Source organism: Ictidomys tridecemlineatus, chromosome 14 (genome assembly GCF_052094955.1).
Source record: "Ictidomys tridecemlineatus isolate mIctTri1 chromosome 14, mIctTri1.hap1, whole genome shotgun sequence".
NCBI lineage: Eukaryota > Metazoa > Chordata > Mammalia > Rodentia > Sciuridae > Ictidomys > Ictidomys tridecemlineatus.
Genome location: NC_135490.1, coordinates 70,140,115 through 70,159,855, shown reverse-complemented (window position 1 = coordinate 70,159,855; position 19,741 = coordinate 70,140,115). Strand labels below are relative to the sequence as shown.

The 19,741-nt window shown below is 39.0% G+C and overlaps 1 long non-coding RNA gene across 1 annotated transcript in view; it reads right to left on the bottom strand.

Moving 5' to 3' along the window:
* Positions 1-3,269: 3,269 nt before the first annotated feature.
* LOC144370496 (uncharacterized) overlaps positions 3,270-19,741 on the bottom strand; it is a 34,937-nt gene continuing 18,465 nt past the window's right edge. The window contains exons 2-4 of the long non-coding RNA XR_013430470.1: positions 7,565-7,648; positions 6,894-7,060; positions 3,270-4,862 (exon numbers count right to left, since the gene is read on the bottom strand). This is a non-coding gene — a long non-coding RNA (uncharacterized LOC144370496). The remainder of the gene's footprint in view (positions 4,863-6,893; positions 7,061-7,564; positions 7,649-19,741) is intronic.

The window sequence follows — 19,741 nt, the reverse complement described above, 5'->3', positions numbered from 1 at the left end:
CTAATTGGGCATTATGTAAAATTGTGGATGTGTAACCGACGTGATTCTGCAATCTGCATTTGGGGTAAAATTGGGAGTTCATAACCCACTTCAATCTAATGTATGAAATATGATATGTCAAGAGCTTTGTAATGTTGTGAACAACCAATAAAAAAAAATCTATAAAATATAAAGATATTTTAATTTCACCAGCAGGGTGATACAAAGACTTTTTTGGACCATAAGCCCAGGAAATCTACATCCTGAAATAAAGCTGTCCCAGCTGGTGAGACTCCCAAAGTGATAGGCCAGAGTAGGGTGCTCGGCATGTGGAATGCTTGGAAATAACGGAAAGTAGCTCAGAAGAAATATCTTTCTCAAGTCCTTTCTTCTGCTTCTCTTTCTCTGCCCTCGCAAGTAAAGATACTAGAACCCAGCTACCCACCAAACCAGCCATAAAACCTAGAAATAATGAGCCCCACCTTTCTGGGTACAAGCTGGCCATAAAGAAATCCTCTGACCTATCTATCTTGTCTGATAGTGGGTCATAAGGCACTCATTCTGGGGGCTCTACCCTCTCCCTAGGAGGAAGACAAGCTGCCCAGAGTCCTAGAAGGATCTGGACAGGCTTTTCCGAGTTTCCCCATTTAGTCCGTTACAGTTGAGTCATACTCTTTTTGTCCAGTCACATTTTTATATAGCTGTCCATTCTTTGCCCAATCTAAGCATTAAAAATGACAGACTTTCTTGATCTTTAGATCTTCACTTCTGAAGTCTCCCTCTTATGGCATGTAAAAATTTGACTAAATAAACATCACATTTTCTTCTGTTAATTCGTCTTTATCAGCTTTTATTTCAGACCTTGCAGGAGCCCTAGGAAGGTTGGAACCTTTCCTCCCGGACACAGCTGACCTGCATATCTCTGAGAAAAAAAAAAAAGGTTTGTTGTTGTAAACCATTGGGTGGTCTGTTACTCAGCATTCTTGAAAAAATAGTTGAGAAATACAGGGTCACTTCAAGTTTCATGGCAGTGATGAGGACATATGATTTCCCGGTAAAGAGAGACACAGTTAGAAATGTATCACAAGGTGTCTCCTCAAATAATTTTCTTATGGTTTCTGTTGTCATTGTTTACCTTATAACCACAGACTTAACCTTTGTGTTTATAAACTGAAGTACATAAATTATAAAAAGACACAACTCCTGTCCCGTTTTCTGGGGGCAAATTTATTCACCTTCACTTTAGATAATAACACTTTGGGGGATCCCTAATATACAACTGCAGAGAAGTTAGGGGAAATGCTATCCTCTGTCTCTTCCCTAGAAAATATCTTTTTTTCTCAGAGAAGGAAGAATAACTAACTGTCCTGAACAAGATCAAGATCCATATTACATACACATTAATAAGCACTAATTACAGGCTGTTGTAGCTAAACATTTTGGTTTGATATGTGACATATATTTCAACTTTTAGTTAAAGAAGATTCACCATCAACTACTGATAATCTATGCTAAAAAATGTTGGTTTTAGGCCTTAGTACTACTGCTTGGATCTACAGGAATGCTTCATTCATTCAACAAATACATTTTGAGCACCTTCTCTGAGCCAGGAATGAACAGAACAACCATAACTCTTTGCCCTAATGGAGTTTACATTTAAGAAGTGGAATACAGACAATTAACAAAACAAAAGAAGAAAGAAAGAAATGAAATGGTTACAATAGGGAGAAAAATAAACAGGGAAGGGGAGTGGGGGGTGTCCATGCAGGAAGGGAAGTTGACATTTTGAATAGAATAATTATGGAAAACCTCTCTAGTGATGTGCCACTTAAGCAAAGACCTGAAGAAGTAAGGGAACAAACTGTGAGAATATTTAGAAGAAAAGTCCAGAGAGAAGGAACAGCAGGTGAAAAAGCCCTGAGCTGGATAGATGCCTGGACTGTTCAGAAAATATCACAATGTCCAGTACTGTCCTGTGAGTGTGGGATGGATCAGCCTGCAGGAGACCTGAATTTTTTAACATGTTGAGTGCTGTAACTTGCCCCCAAACACTGAAGGAGAAATCCCAGTGACACTAGCACCTCCTCCTTAAGCAAATATGTGCCTCAGTTGGACAGCTAAGGATGCTTCCTTATGGCATAGCCTAAAGGAGAAATTTAGGAACTTGTAATCTAAATCAGCTCTTCTCTGATTTCCCTCCAGTGGAAAATACACCTGCCTCTCATTGATCTGTCACATCTCTGGATTCATCATAGTTAGTGATAATGTAAGGGTCTGGAGAACATTGGAGGAAGAGACCACCAAGAGACTGGCTCATGCAATCAGCAAAAGGGGATTTATTAAGAATCCAGCAAGCTGGGGCTCCGTGCTCACTCAAGAAGGGAGAGCAGCCCAGAGCCCAGAGCAGAGGTTAAGCAGTGCTTAAGTACACTTTTTTTTGCATACATCAGAACAAATCATCATGAGGCGCGGGAAAATTGAACAACAACTCTCATACATGATTAGCACATTCATTGGTGGGAATAGGTCGGGCGGGGTGGGGGGGGTGATTGGTCATTCCTAAGGAGGAGATACATTCAAACTGATTGGTTTGGGCCCTGAATGCCTACGTGCCAAACTGCACAGGGTCCTAGGTTATTAAACAACTAAGTGGTCAGTACTGGGCATTGTCTTAACTGCCTCAGGAATTTCAGGTTCTGTGTGCAGTTCTGAAACTTTACAATACCTAGTCCTTTACTTTTTAACTCAGGTTTTGCAGTTTAGAAACTTTACCCTTTCAATAAATCTGTGTATTCTGAGATAACAGGATTGGCAAATTAGATTTGTGACCTTTGCAGAGGAGAATGACATTTGTTTCTATGGCATTTTCCCATTGCTGCCTGGTGCCACATGTGTATTTGTGTGTGTGTGTGTGTGTATGTGCGCGTGTGTAGAATATATATTTATATTTAATCCTACTTTGTTCTTCTATTTTTATCTTCTCCTACCATCTCCTAGTTCCACAATCTGATTTTACAAATCTCTTCTTTTTAAGCTGAATCTGTCATTTTTCTTCCCACCTCTTTATTATTTAGTCAAAAAATAACTCTAAGACCTTCAGTTAATTTTCTTCAGGAATTTAGTCACATGAGGAAAGCAGTCATTAGGCTGGTGTTAAAAAACAAAGACAAAAGTGGGATTTGAAAGAAAGCGAGAAAGCCACACTTTGAAAGAATGGTGTTTGCATCGAGTAGGATTGTAAGGGTCCAGCGGAGCGTCGGAGGGAGAGACCACACAAGAGACCAGCTTCATGCAATTGCAGGGGGAAGTTTTATTGAACCAGCATGGTGGGGCTCAAGGCCCACTCAGGAAGGGAGAGCAGCCCAGAGCCCAGAGCAGAGGTCAAGCAGAGCTTAAGTACACTTTTTGGAGAGGGTGGGGGGCTTTGCATACATCAGAACAAATCACCTTGAGGCGCGGGAAAATTGAACAACAACCCTGAGCCATGATTAGTACATCTATTGGTGGGAACAATCTGGGCAGGGGTGATTGGTCACCCCTGAGCGGGGTACACATTTAAACTGATTGGTTTTGTGGCCTGGATGCTTACGTCTGAGCTATTTGGAGCCCTTAGCTAATAAACAACCAGGGAATCAATGGAAATATTTACTGGGCAGTTCAGGTATTGTTCTAACAGCTACAGAGATTACAGGTTCTGGGGGTAGCAAAGGAATTTTAACAATACCTGGCCTATTATTATTATTTTTAGCCCAAGCCTTTCAATTTAGAAACCTTACAATCCCCAGTCTTTTACACTTTAACTCAGACTCTTGCAGCTTAGAGTCAGCTTAGAAATTTTACCTTTACAGGATGAACTCGTCAGATCGAGTAGCCAATAAGAGTCTCACAGAAAACCATTGAAATCTTTTGTAGACTTTTTTTTTTAACTCTGAAATTTTAACTAGGGTGCCTCTGCAACAGGTGTTTGTCGTGGCTGCCAGTGTCTTTGCATCAGATCATCTACCTTTTTGAGGCCAAATACTATTTCTTTCATCAGAATTTTTCATATCTTCTATTTCAGTTATATTTCTAATATTTTCCTTTATCTCCTGAAGTATATTCATCATGTTTTTTTCCCCTTAAATTCTTTTTTTTTTTAAGAGAGTGAGAGAGAGAGGGGAAGAGAGAGAATTTTTTTTTAGTATTTTTATTTTTTAGTTATTGGCGGACACAACATCTTTGTATGTGGTGCTGAGGATCGAACCCAGGCCGCACGCATGCCAGGCAAGCGCGCTACCGCTTGAGCCACATCCCCAGCCCCCCCTTAAATTCTTGATTCATGTGCTCTAATGAGTCTGACTCAGTTGGTATGTGTACTTCAGTAGCTGTCTGCAAGGCAGAGTCTCTTTGTTCTTCCATAGGTGCCAGGTTATGCTCACCTGTGAGCTCATGTGTTTTGGAGTGTCTTGTGATGTGAACTAGGGAGAAGCCAATGAGCCACAGTCATCATAAGAAGGATTGCTAATCACTTTCGTTTGTTGCTAAACAGGCAGCTACCCTGCTCAGGGCTTTATCTTTAATCCCTTAGTGAAACTGGAGTTTGAGATAAAACTAGATTCTCTGCTTCTGCTGGAAATGGGATCTGTGTAAGCTGCAGGCCTCTGCAGTTGAGAAAGCCTGTTTTAGCATTAGCAGCTAATCACAGCGGGGGATAGCTGCAGGTATCAGCTCTGAGGGTCACAGCAGGCAAGGATGGATTCTTCACTACGATCAGGTGGTGTGTGGTGTGTTGTAGCTCTTAATGGTGGGCTATGCCCTCCAGTGTCACAGCAGATCCAGCAGCTCACCGAAGATTTCTTTCCAGGTTCTTGTCTCACAGATTCAAAGAATGAGATCCACAGACACTAATAGAAGGCAAGACAGGAAGGAATATGACATATTCAAGTGAGAAGAAAAGAGACACATCCACAGAGGCCCAAAGGGACCCAATAGGGATTGCCCACTTAACTGTACTAGTCTAAGCACTTACATAGCTACTGGGTAGGGACGTTGATCAAAATCTATGCTGATTAGGTCTTAGAAAAGTACCAAGGCTATTGGTCAAAATCGATGCTAAACAGTTATTGGGAAAGTACCAATGTGTTTGGTTCAGCCCATGACCTTCTAATTATCTATGCCCTTTTAGCCTTGAGTTTGAAGATTACTCTAACTTCCATTTGGGTCTGCCCCCACATCCATTTCCCTGCCACCCCAGGACAAAGACTTGGCTGAAATGTTTGGAATTTTTTTTTTATTATTTTCATGGATAGAACTTTACATTTTGAAAACAACCTTAATTAGGGCCCATTACCTATCCTATCTTACTCGTTAGCAAGAAGCAACTTTGCAGACCAACTGAAGCCAGATTTAAAATTAGGTTGTCAGTGTAGTTAGGTAAATAGGGTGTAATATTGAGTGAAATCTAAATGGAGGCCATGTTGAGAATGAATTCTTGGAAAAGTTGAGCAACTCTCCTGGAAGTCCAGGAAAAAGCCCAAAGCCAAAGTCCATCCCAAAGAAATGTTAATGAACAGCCCCAGCAGATTTAAAGATAGCCCATCCCAAAGAAATGTTAATGAACAGCAAACTTGAAGATGCTGACTCATTACTTCTTTGGCCCACCTGTGTTCCAACCCCTCGGGCCTTCCCACCTACATTCCATCACCGAAAACTATAAAATGGAGAGACAACCGCACTTCCACGGATTCTACTTCTTGGGTCCCCTTCTTCCTCCGGGAGAAGTCTTTTCTGCTGTCCTTTAATAAACTTCTAATTTCTACTCTGACCTTGCCTCGGCCTGCTTCTCTGGTGTTATTCTTCAACATTGGGGAAGCAAGGACTCGTCACTGGTCAACAGCGGTAACACAACTGCACAGATCATAATCCACCAGCGCTGGGACTTGGTGGGGCTGGCACAAAGGAACTGATGGCTGAGGAGGGTTGGCTAGCCTTTTCTTGTTTTCATCATCTCCTCTCCAAAAAGGCCTCAGTAACAACCTGATTACCTGGCTTCCTTTCTTTCTAGTTATTCCTATTCAATCTCCCTGGTCCATTCCCCTTCCCACATTTAATCACTTAATGCAAGAATTCTCTCAAGGCTGGATCTTAGGCCCTCTTCTATACTCTTATAGTTTTACCTCTGTACAGACTTCTGCCCCAAGTGATTTTATCCATTCCTCTAACCTTTTTACCATGCACTTGCTAACAGCTCCAAGTTTTTTTTTAATTCTGAGAAACTTAATCTTACTTAGCCCTGAACACTAGACCCAAATAACTATTTCTATACTCACAAATACCTCAAACACAACACATTCCAAAGTGAAAACATTGTTTCCCCACCGAAACCTGTCACTTCACTGATGTTTCTTTTCTCAATAAATGATTCTACCATCCACACAATTGATCACACCAAAAAGATGAGAATCACTTTTGATTCTTCCCCATCTCTCTTGATGCCTGCCTACAAACCTCAGAATGATTTGGGTTGTGCTTATGTTTCTTTTTTTTTTTAAAATATGTGTATGTGAGTGCGTGTGTGTATTTATATATTTATACATATTTACATATATATATATATATATTTAGTTGTAGATGAACACAATACCTTTATTTTATTTTTATGTAGTGTTGAGGATAAAACCCAGTGCCTCACACATGCCAGATGAGCACCCTACCACTGAGCCACAGCTCCAGTCCCATTCATATGTTTCTTGATTTGGCACACACTACCTTCTTTCTTTCTCTTCCTATTATTAACTTATTTTAATATCTCAATATGCTAAGCCAGTTCACATTTCAGAGCCTTACCTACTTTCTTTCACTTGTTAGACTGGAGATTAAACTTTACTTACTCCATACTTTTTCCCACAAGCTCTCAGATTTTGTGAGATTCTGACCTTTGTGGGATCTCTTTTTGTTGTTGTTGATTTGCTCTGGGCTCTGGGCTGCTCTCCCTTCCTGAGTGAGCCTTGAGCCCCAGCATGCTGGTTCAATAAATCCCCTTTTGCCAATTGCATGAAGCCGGTCTCTTGTGTGGTCTCTCCCTCCGACGCTCCGCCGGACCCTTACAGTTTTAAGAATAGAAATTTGTCTATATGTTATGGTATGAACTGATGGATATAATCAATAAATTATAGACATGGATTATAGGTATAAGGCAAGTTAACATAGATGATCAATAGGTCATAGACATAGGTTATAGATTATAGGAATAAGGTAAGATAACATAGCTAAGCAACAGTAAGACATAAATTCATAGATAAGTTCATCAGGAGTAAGCCTAAGTAATAGTAATAAAATCATGTAACTGTCAGACATAGGATGTAAGCCACAGGAAAAAGATATGGGACAGTGAAAGGTGATAAGTCAGTACGCCAGTGTAGTTAAATAAGTTGGTAGGTTAATATAGATATAGACAAGGTTAAATCAATATAGTTGTGAATTATTTGTATTAGCTTGATCATGTAGACATAAGGCTTATAGATATCAGTAGTAAAATGATGAGTAAATGAGAGAACTGCAAGCATCAAATAAGTTACTAGTACTGGGACAGCGGAAATGCACTCACTGTGGCTGTATGAACAAGAAATGTGGCCGAAGGGACTCCATCTTAGCTGTTGTAGACTTTATCTTAGTTTTTCTGTTACTGCTCCTGTGAAAGAGAGAACTACATGGCTGTTTTCTTATAAAACTTGTTTTTCCGTACTTTGTACCCCACAGAATGTACCCAACTCAGGATATAGTGGTGGTCGTGGTGACCATGACTTTGAAATAGATTATCGCCCCCACTCAGCTGAAACTCAGGATTCTAACATTTGTTTGGACCCAAGATGAGGCTGAGCTAACTGCTCTTTTGTCTTCTGTAACTTGCTTGCTTGCAAGACCCTGAGAACAACCCCTGAGCTGTGGTTTTCATCCTTAAATTCCCAAGACACAGGCCCGGAAATTGCTGTTCTCCCACAGATCATCAGTCTCTAGTGCCTGGCCAGGTAAAATATAGCTCTCTTTTGTTTGAATTCAAACTTAGAGTGTTTTCTGAGGCGGCTCCCCATGATACATATGAAAAAGTCTGTAACTATGGGTAGCATCAATAAGACAGTTTCCCTTTGCAGTTAAAGCTTGGCCCTAGAATGCAAAGATGTCAAGGCCCTAATTTCCTTTTGTCCTGTTGTGCCACTATCCCTAGCATGTTGTCCTCATCCTCATCTTCAGACAATTCCACATTCCATGAGCATTCCAGCCAGTGTCAAGAGGGACACATTGAAAGGGCTGAGGTCATATCATAAAGTCATGCATATTATTTCTGCTTATGTAACATCTGTTGGAAAATAGTCACACAACTACACACTAGTTGAAGAGAAAGCTGGAGAAGTTATTGTCTTACTTCTGTGAACAGTTAACTATAAGAGTTGAAAGTCATTGCCATGGAAGGAGAGATCAAACATTAGGGCAACTAATAATCTCTTCTGTAATCCTGGTCACCCTACACATGCATGCACAGCTTTCTTCCTGCACATAAAACACCCCTTTCCCAGTGGAGACAATCCCAGATCCTGATCTGTGATCTCTGGGTGATGTGCTGTCCTCTCCATCAAGCTCAGCTAGGGCTCCTCTAGGTCTAGCCACATAAAACCCCAAAGACAAGTTATCTGTGTCTGACATACATGATATAGAGTAGCAGGGTAACACAATAAGAACGCTTATTTGGAAGAAGGGGAAGAAGAGAATGAAAAACATAAATAGTGGTTCACAGAAACAACCAATTGTGGTTGGGCAGGAACTGAAAAGACTGGTCCCACACTGGTTAATTCATGCCATGAAGGCGGTTTCTGCTCTGGTGGGCAGGAGATAGGAGGACGGTCTCTCCCATCTCTGTCTTCCATAAATCCCATTTAATTATATCAATTTTGCTTATATTTTCTTGACATGAACTTTTTTCTATATAAAAATTTGGAGGTTTAAATTATTTTATTCATTTTACATGCTTATTATCTATATAGTTGGCAAGCTGAACAATTTCTTGTTCTAATAGTTTTCTCTTCCTTTTGGTATTGCACAATCATTTGGAAACATTTGTGGGACCTTGTATAATTCATGTCCTGTCTAACCTTGATCCAAAACAAGCAGTGCCCTCTTTTTCACTTACAGTATGGGAATGTATCCTCGTTTTTTAAAAATATTTATTTCTTAGTTTTAGGGGGACACAATATCTTTATTTTATTTTTGTGTGGTGCTGAGGATCGAACCCAGTGCCTTATGCACACCAGGCAGGTGCACTACCACTTGAGCCACATCCCCAGCTCCAGGAAAGTGTCCTCTTGTTCATGAACACAACTCACTCACAGAGAAGGTGGGAATAATCTTTGACCTTTTCACCAAGACTCCAACCCAGAGAGCTGGGGATATAGCTTAGTTGGTAGAGTGCTTATCTGCCATGCACAAGGCCCTGGCACACATACAAAAAAGAATACAATCCAGGAAAGTTTGTTATGCCCATTTTTATAGGTATTTGTTGAACAAGCCTGTTTAAACCTACATATTAAAGAGTTATTTGAGCCAGCATGATGGACTACACCTGTAATCCCAGCAACTCAAGAGGCTGAGGCAGGAGGATCACAAGTGCAAGGTCAGCCTCAGGAACCTATCTCAAAATAAAAAAATAAAGGGCTGGGATGTAGATGAGTAGTAGAGTGCCCTTGATTTAATCCCTAGTGCGCGCATGCGCGCACACACACACACACACACACACACACACACAAATTCAGATTTGTTTTGAAGTTGAATGGAAGAAAATCAATTTGGGATTTTAGTGCACAAAAGAAAATGAACTCTTTATTTCTCTATTATAATAAAACTTCAGATACTTATTTACCATTTGCATTATAAGTGATTCATTTGGGGGTTATCAGAAGTCAACTAAGTGCAACTGAGAAGTAAAATAGATAAAGCAAACATTATAAATAGGTTGTATTTTTAAAACATACATATTTTATTGTATGTATATAAAGATTTGTATTTTTGTTCAGCTTCCTAATGTCTTATATTAGAAATTCATCAATTTATTTTGAAAATTATAGCTTTCCTGTGATTAGAAAATCCATGTATGCTCTATTGGGAAAATTTTTTAAATAGAGGAATATCCAGGGACTATTTTATTTAATTTTTTTTAATATGGTGCTGGGTATTGAACCCAGGGCCTTAGTGCATGTGAAGCAAGCACTCTACCAACTAAACTATATCCTCAGCATCAAAAGATAACAAAATCATGGCATTTGCAGGTAAAGGATGGAGTTGGAGAATATCGTGCTATGTGAAGTAAGCCAATCCCAAAAAAACAAAGGCCAAATGTTTTCTCTGATAAGTGACTGCTGATCCATAATGGGGATTGGGGGAGCATGGGAGAAATGGAGAAACTTTGGATAGGGCAAAGGGGAAGGAGAGGAAGGGAGGGAGCAGTGGGTAGGAAAGATGGTGGAATGAGACGGACATCATTACTCTAGCTACCTGTATGAAGACACGAATAGTGTGACTCTACTTTATGTACAACCAGGGAAATGAAAAATTGTGCTCCATATGTGTACTATGAATTGAAATGCATTCTTCTGACATTTATGACAAATTTAGAACAAATAAATAAATAAATAAATAAAATTTAAAAAAGAAAATAGAGGGATATATTCCATTTTGGTTTAACAGCACCATATTTCCAAGTTGTCTTAAGAAGTTAGTTTCTTGATCTGCCACCAGAGGGCAGTCAATCCATACCTTGCTCTGCTTGATGTCCATAAAGGGCTCCATGTGTTATTGAAGGAGCTAACAGGTTTTCAGCATGTTTGAGGAGACACCAATTGATAAAGAGAAATTAAATTTTTTTAGTCACTAGGAAATATATCTATATAAGCATTCAACTTTTGAAAAGGTTATCATCCATCATATGTTCCTGTATGTAATAAACATTGAGTTTTTACTATGTATTGTGATAGTACTATAGAGAAAATTAGAATAAAACTTTTTCTTGATGTTTTAGGACACTTGCTTTTCCTGCGGAAAGAAGCATACATAAGCACACAGATTAGGATCCAATTTGTTGTGCATTGTACTCGGAATTGTTCAAGGGCAGGATTAATTCTGCAAAAGGCAGATGAATCAAAAGAATGTTTGCAGCAAATCTGAGTCTTACAAAAGAAATAGATGTTTTTGAACTTCCAGGTTAAAGTAGTGGCTTGAACCTAAGCATTTCATTTTCTTCCCTCTCAAATCTTATAAAAATAGGAATTATTTTTTAAGACCTAAACCCACAAGGACTACAATAGGAGAGAAGACAACAGCAACAGCATTTTGGAACCTGAACAAATGATCCTTCAGTAGTGAGTCATTTAACTGTCATTTTGAGAAAACAAAATCCTGTGTTGCCAAGTGCGAAGGCTGAGAACCAGCCATATTTACATAGCGCAATCTTCAAAGAGTGGAATTCCTGAGCATGCTTTAGGTATTCCACAGTACAAATCTAGTCCTGCAGTCCAAAGGAGAGGAAGCTAAGATAAGGAAGACCTAAGTGAAAGCTAAAGAAGCAATTAGAGCCCTGGCCCCTCCCTCCCCATGGCAGATGTCTGGATGTTTATTCTCATGAGGGGGATTAAGAAGTCATCCTCCGAAGCTCCTCCTAAGCTTGGTCCCCAGAATGCAGCAGCTAGACCTTTATCTTCCAGGTACAACATTGAAAGACTCTTCCCTGGGGAACTCTGGCCATCCACAAAGATGGCATATATGTTCCTTGACTCTTAATGTAATTATAAGCCAGTTGAAAATAAATAAATCAACAATGCCCTTTTATTGCACCTAACCTACTAAACATAATAGTTTAACCAAGTTTAACTTAGACATGCTCACAACATCTATATTAGCCTAGATTGGGCAAAATCATCTAACACAAAGCCTATTTTATCATCAACTATTAAATATCTCAGGTAGTTTATTACTTCTGTACTGAAAGTAAAAACCAACTGGTTGTATGACTATACTTTTACACCACTGTGAAGCTGAATGATCGTTAATTGGAACCATCACAATTTGAGCAAGGTTTGTACTTGAAGATACCAATGGCAAGTTACCCTCCTCAGCCTTTTCTGTAAAATCACTCTCTAGTGAACACAAGCTCAAGAGAATGGTATGTTCAATGTCATTATTATTAAGATCTTGATGCTACTGCTGTCTCAACAGGGGAACACAAAGTCTGGTGACTCTGGCGTGACTTTGATCTCTGCTTGCTTTGTCTTGATGGGGACTTGATGATGTCACTACTCTCCCTTCCAAATCCTGTTGCCATGTGAGCTGAAGATACTCATTCCATCCCTCTCAATTACTCAAGAGGCAAAGGCAAAACAGCATGCTAAGAATAAGACAAAAAAAAAAAAAAAAAAACCACTGCAACTCGCTCCATTTGATCAATTTGCTTCTGGGGTCTGGAGCTCTACTCCATAGTTAGGTTAGATGCCCCTAGGTGCCAAGTTTCCCAGGCCTCACTTGTGATGTCACACTGACTTCCAAAGGGCTCCTGTCAGACATCAAGGAAGATGAAGCCAGATATGATTCAGGCTGTTCAGATCATCTAGAGTCTTCATCCAGTGGGCACTATCCTGCCCTTGCTGCTAGGGAGAAGTTTGACTTTGTCTCTCAACTTTTCAAAACTAACAATATGATTTACACATAAAGTCCTAAACCAAAAACATATTTGTAAAAGGCTATAAAGGAAAGTCTCAGAGGTGACTTTTAAAGCACCCAGGCCTATTTCACATTCCAGATAATGGATACAAAATTATTTATATTATTATTATTATTATTATTATTATTATTATTACGTATATACTTACATGTTTTTAAAAGTCTTATGCTTATGAGTCATTTCACAATTTTAAAAATGCACAGGATAAAGTTACACAATCCTGTTTTGTTTTTGAACAGTATAAGCAATTATAAATTGAAATGTTTTATTAAAACATGACAAAATGTAAAAAGAACAGTATGGATAAAGGGGAGAAGTCTTGAAGTTACCTGGTATGGAACCCATAGGGCCAATAATCAAAGGTACAATGGGAAAAAATCATCCTGTGCTGAAACGATTCTTAGTATGAGAACAGGCAAAACTAAAATGAAAAATTTGAAAAATTAAAATGATAAAAGATTATAGAAGTGTCCAGGCACAAAAAGACTAGAGCTCTATAAATAGAACAAAAACTAAACTGTCCTCAGATTCCTTTGAAATACTAAATTCCAGCAGTCAATGGATAATATTTAAAACATTTTAAGGGGAAAGTTTGCATTCCAAGAATTTTAAACTCAACTAAGCTACCTGTGAAGTGATTTAAACAGAAATTATCAGATAGACCGGGGTCCTGTAAAAATGTCTGAGCAAGTACTCTCAGCAGTTGAAAATCATTTTGATTTAAAATGGGAGTTTCATGATGTAACTTTGTTTATCTTGAAGGCATTTCTGGGAGTAGTATTAAAATCTCCAAGCTTGACCCTATAGAAATCTTAAAAGGATATCTCTTAAATTTTAGTGTGTGTGTAAGAATTTAGATTTCGGGTTCTTATTCCAAGATTTGACTTCAGAGATCTGGGGAGCCTCAAAAATTTTCATTTTTGTTTCATAATACAGAAATTCAGAATATATAAGAAGATCAACCACAGTGGAAGAAATAAAGCAAGAATAAACTACTAAATTTCACACTTATTACAAAACAACTGATATTCAGGAAAGGAAGATAAATTGAAAGAGTATTTAAAACCTGTAGTCAGAGGAGCACCATGTATCTATAATATTTTTTTGAAAATTTTGTTTTAGTTGTAGGTGTACACAATGCCTTAATTTTATTTTTATGTGGTGCTGAGGATCAAACCCCGTGCCTTCCACATGTGAGGTGAGCACTCTACCACTGAGCTACAACCCCAGCCCTCTAAGACTCTTAAGAGAGAGGATAGATGTGAAATAATATTGCTTAAATTATAAATACATTCATAAGTTTAATTTATTTGGAAACAATTGTAATTATATAGAAAAGCTGCAGGATTAGTATGAAGAATTCATAAACTCACTTCACCCCAATTCCCCATATTCCCCTGAGCTTGATCTTCCTTTTTCCCTCCCCCACTTCCTGTCTCCCCCGCCCCCTCCCAGGTCTCCATCTTTCATCTTTAGTCTTTCATTACACTTTAGTCTATCCCAAATCATCCAACTTCAGACAGGATGTGCCATCATTTCCATGTACTTTGGTGGGTACCTTTCCCCCCCAAATTTTCACACAACCCTTTCAATCAGAAAGTCAACCCTACCATCCATTCAACCCACAGACCTCTTTCAAATGTTGCAGCCTCTCCAACCTTTCCCTTGCTTTTGTGATTCAGAGTCCATTTCAAGATCACATTGCACCTGGTTGTCAAGTCACTTTAGCCTCCTCCCATCTGGAACATTCCTGGACTTTGATCATCTTGACAGTTGTAATGACTACAAGCCTTCCCTTATGAACACTTCCCTTGATGTACATCTGTCAGGGTTTCATCATGAACGGAGTCAGACCACTCAGTGCTGGCTGAAGGACCACAGAAATTCTGTCGTGGTTTTCTTGACACATCACATCAGAGGGAACATGCTGTCATCCCACTTCAACATAAGTGATAACAACGGGGGCTGCCAGAACAAAGTCCCACAGACTGGACGACTTAAATGACAGAGATTTAGGCTCTCACAATCCTGGAGGCTAGAAGTCTATGAATTTTGTGGGGAAAGAGTTCTCTCTTTAGCTTGTAGATGACCATTTTCTTTGTGTCTTCACATGGTCTTCCCTATATGCATATTGTGTTCAAATTTCCTCTCATGAAGACATCAGTTATATTGAAGTTGGCCTTATCCTAATGATCATATTTTAACATGTTTCTTTATATCATATGGATTCATGTCTTTAAAGATCCTCTGGCTGGAGATGTAGCTTAATAGTAGAGTACTTGCCTAGTATATGCAAGACCCTGGGTTCAATTCTAGCATTGCATTAATTAAAAAAGAAGAAAAAGAAGAATATCTTAAGGCCCTCTTATATTAAGATTTCAATTTGTAAATTTGGAGGGGCACCATTCAGCCCACAACAACTTTTATCACCTGATCACCTTGGTATGTCTGTCAAGTGTCTCTAGTATAATGTCTCCCTAATTCCCTATGCAATGGATATTTTATGGAGAAGCACACTGAAGCTATGTTGATACGTAGGGTCTTATGAAATCACAACCCACAGCTTTAGCATCAGTTGGTAACGTCTATCCAAATCAACTATTATTATATCCATCATTTTTTCTATATAATTAACATTTACTGCAAAGACAAGCTTCTCCGCCCCCATCAAATGGACTTAGATTTGACCAAGGGATTCCCTTCAAACTAGTTCCTGGATCCTTTTAAGATGTTTCCATTTAATTTTTAAGCATTTCCTTACTTTCTTGGGCAATGTTACAAGTTTATCATATGTTGTCCTTGTTCTAGCCTTGGAATTAACCAGTTCTCCAAGAAGTACTGACTCCTTTTAGTGAAATAGAATGTTTGGAAACCAGTATACCCTTTGTGACTGGGGTGAGGCAAAGTGACTAGCCCTGAGCTCTCTGATGAACAGAAATAGAAGATGCACACATAACCTATGTAACTCTTTCTGTCTTTATCTAATTCCATATAACTATTTCTATCTTTGTCTATATAAACTGGGAGTCATACTGATATTATCAGTTTCAACCCAACATCTTAGGGTTCATCTCCCTGCTCCCGTATTTATATCTTCCACAGTAAAACACACATGCATGCACACACACACACATAAATAAAAACCCTGAATCCCATTATTCTCATTATAATTGTTTATTTGCTTATTCCATCCTCTCTACTATGCTGATTTTTGTTTGTTTGTTTGTTTTGTGGTGCTGGGGATTGAGCCCAGGGCATTCATTATGCATGCAAGGCAAGCACTCTACCAACTGAGCTATACCCAGCCCCCAACCTCTCTTCTATGCTGTTTTAATCTCTGTCCTTGGCCCTTGCTATCTCCTTGCTCAGTCATCTTATCTGAGTTCATATTTATGCTGGAAGTATCATTTTTTATACTTATCGAGAAACACTAAGCTTTTCAAGGTAAATCACTGTAAAAACTTAGTTTGCATTCACTCCTACAGACATGACTTTCAGCTACAAAATACCTCATGATCCCAGTTATAAAACACTGAAAAAATTTTTGCTCTATGATATATACTGATTAAAGAAATTGGAATTTGTTTTCTGAAGTAAAAGCCATGCATTTGCTGACTTATCATTATATGGTTCTGTAGGTTCTTCTATTAGTCAGAAAATTCCCGGCCTTGAGGTATTGCCTTCTCTAACAGCTTCCTCTATATGGTATGTATGTTTAGCAGATGTCAATCTAAACACAACAGCACAACTGGTTGCTCTGAGCACTAATCAGCTCCTTTCATAATTGTGTAATAATATTATTACTATTTCATGCATATCTGCCCACCATCTTTAAAACAGCTCTGTGAAAGAGGCACAGTGGTGTACTCATGTAATCCCAGTGGCTCAAGAGGCTGAGGCAGGAGAATAAGAATTCAAAGCCAACCTCAGCAAAAGCAAGGTGCTAAGCAACTCAGTAAGACCCTGTCTCTAAATAAAATACGAAATAGAGCTGGAGATATGGCTCAGTGGTTGAGTGCCCTGAGTTCAAACACGGGTCTCAGGGCTATGGTACTGTGGTCTCTACTCCATTGAGGAAGAGAGCAAGGCTCTAAGAGATGCAGTTAGTGCCCAGCCCAGGCTCTCACAGCAGAGAGTTGACTGACCCCAATCAAAACCATGTCCCCTCCAAATTTAGCCAACGTTTTATCTTTTTATGGAAAAGAAAGTATAAAAATAGAAACTGCAGTTATATAACCAAAAATAAATAAATAAATAAATAAACTCCGATGTCTTTGCCAACTGGTAAAAACCTTTCAGTTTAAGAACCTTTTTTTGCCTAGAAAAGTCAACCTTAAGAATCCTTTCCAGAAGCGTGGACAGGGGAACCATTTGGTTCCCCTACTTTCTCTGCTGAAGGAAATGACAGTCACTCTATTGCCAGATGAATCAGATGTTAATCTTTCCACATTGTCCTTTTCACCAAGCACCTTGGCCCTATATGCTCACCAAACCCTTACCCAGCAAAAATGCTGCTTCACCTTTGCTCCATGTGGCTGAGTTTCAAAGTATCACTGACCTGCTATGACGGGTCACAAATCCACTGCTTTGCTTAAGCTGAACTGCTGCTAATCCTCCCAAACAGATGAAAATCTCTCCCATTCTGAAAATAAAACTGGAAAAGATATTCCACAACAGCAAGTGGATGAAGGCTATTTGGAAAAGAAGTGATTTTTTTCAATATCCATTCCACTTGCATATATATGTATATTTAGATGTTGATGGAACTTTATTTTATTCATTTATTCATATGCAGTGCTGAGAATTAAACCCAGTGCCTCACACATGCTAGGCAAGTGCTCTTCCCCTGAGCCACAACCCTAGCCCCTCCACTTGCTTATTTTAAACTACCTACAGGTCCTATTTTATGTCCTCAAAAATTATTAACAGCTAACATTTATTGAGCGCCATTTAAGTACTCTTTACACATAAAAGATGTAAAAATGTGGCTCATCCTTTCCTACTAGTGGCTCAGGCATGAAGACAGTAAATATTCAATAGCAAATTAAGCTGTAGAACAGATCTCCCCAGGAGGACCACAAAACAGGATTTAGTTGAAAACTTGTTTCCAAACTATGACTCTTTTAGTCAAGACAAATGCAGTCACGTGTCATTTAACCACAGGGCTATGTTCTGAGAAATTGGCCATCAGTTTGTTTCATCATTGACCAAATAGCACGGTGTATACTTACACAAACCCAGATGATATAGGTCAATCACTCCACGTGGCTTCTTGATATAATCAAGAGCCGTGGTAAATGTGGGTTGTATGAAGCTGCTGCCAGTGTAACACAGCACATTTTAATAAGTAGGAGTATACTCTAAAAAAATAATGTCACAGTAAATATATAAACCTGTAATATAGTCATTTATTATCATTATCATGCATTATGGACTGCACATGATCATACATGCTATGCTCTTTATAACAGGCAATGCCGTAGGCTTGTTTACACAACAAACTTGTGAGTAATGCATTACCCTAGAATTTCATCAGCAACAGCAGTTTTCAGTTCCTTTATAACTTATGGGACCCCTTGGTCTAAGCAGTCCATGGTGGAGGGAAATATCATTACGGAGTGCATGCCTGCCTGCCAAAGAATTCAAACTGAGAAAATGTTTTTGAAGAAAACCTATTTGGAAAGAGATGCTCTAAGGTTCCTTTTGCACAAGGGCCAAAGGGGTATGGTGGGCAGGTTTCCTGCTTCATCTCAGGTCAAGAAAGGTTTGCCCGGAGCTGTACAGAGCTTGTTAAATGTTCCCTGCCAGGAAAATGCACAGCAGACTGTTTGTATGACTTGCACCCCAAGAATCTAGAGGGCAGGGGAGAAGGATAGACCAGCGGTGTCATTATCAGGGTGAAGGAAGAGTTGTTGCTGCTGTAAGATCAGCCTGTGCTCCCTGTTTGTCAGGACGAAGAATTTATCCATGTCTGGACCATGAGTGAGGGGGCCTGCTTGAAGCCCCTTTAAACCCTGGAACAATGGGTTTAAACTGAAGGTAGAAGCAACCAGAAGAAAATTCATTGCCCTCAACATGGGAAGTGTGGTTGAATGCCGTGGTGGGGGACATTCCACACCTTTACACATCTGCCCAGACAGATAGTGGGAAGCCATCTTCAACAGACCAGGTAAGTAAGGATTCACCACTACCATACCTCCTTCTTACCTTTCCTCTCACGTTACTGATGAGAAACCAGGTTTATCTGATTGGGAGAACAAGACTGGAGGGTTAATATGAAGGAGAAGAAGACAATCATGTCCCAAACCTGGCTTCTCATTAGAAGAATCAGGAAAACTAGGTGAAACTGGAAGCTTATATTACTATATGGGATGTGACATCTTAAGTGCCAAAATGAGATTGTGCTTTGCAACTTAATGAAGTTTTAGAACCATTTAAAGATAATCAGAAATGTTAGGGAACCACCTGATTATTTATTCATGGGCAGAGAAATATCTTCCAGTGAATAAATTTCAAATGGGCTCCCTTTTTATTATAATCTTATGTCTTGTTTATATAACGTGTTGGTCATATGTTAATTATTATTGTATTTGATCCTCACAGCAACTCAATGAGGCAGACCTATGATTATTTCTATTTTTACAGATGAGGAAATAAGGCAAATAGAGGTTAAGGATCTTATCTAAAGCCACACAGTCAATACAAGGTGAACTGGAATTTGACTACAGAGTTTAAACTCTTAATAGCCATCCTATATTTGCTTCATGGAAATCTCAAAGAATAAAAATCTGTAAATATTGGACAACAGTTTTAATATACTGTCTGTCTTTGTTTTATGTTCTAGAGAAATTCCCTACAATTCTGCACTTGTTTTCTTATAAGACTGCTCTTTTTTGAAGGATCATAGTACTGTGAAATTAGATGGTTCTTTGTCAACTTTAGAGCAACCTAGCATCAAGTAAATAATGTATGTTCACAATATTTCTCTATGATAATGAGCACAGATACCATTATTATTCCCTT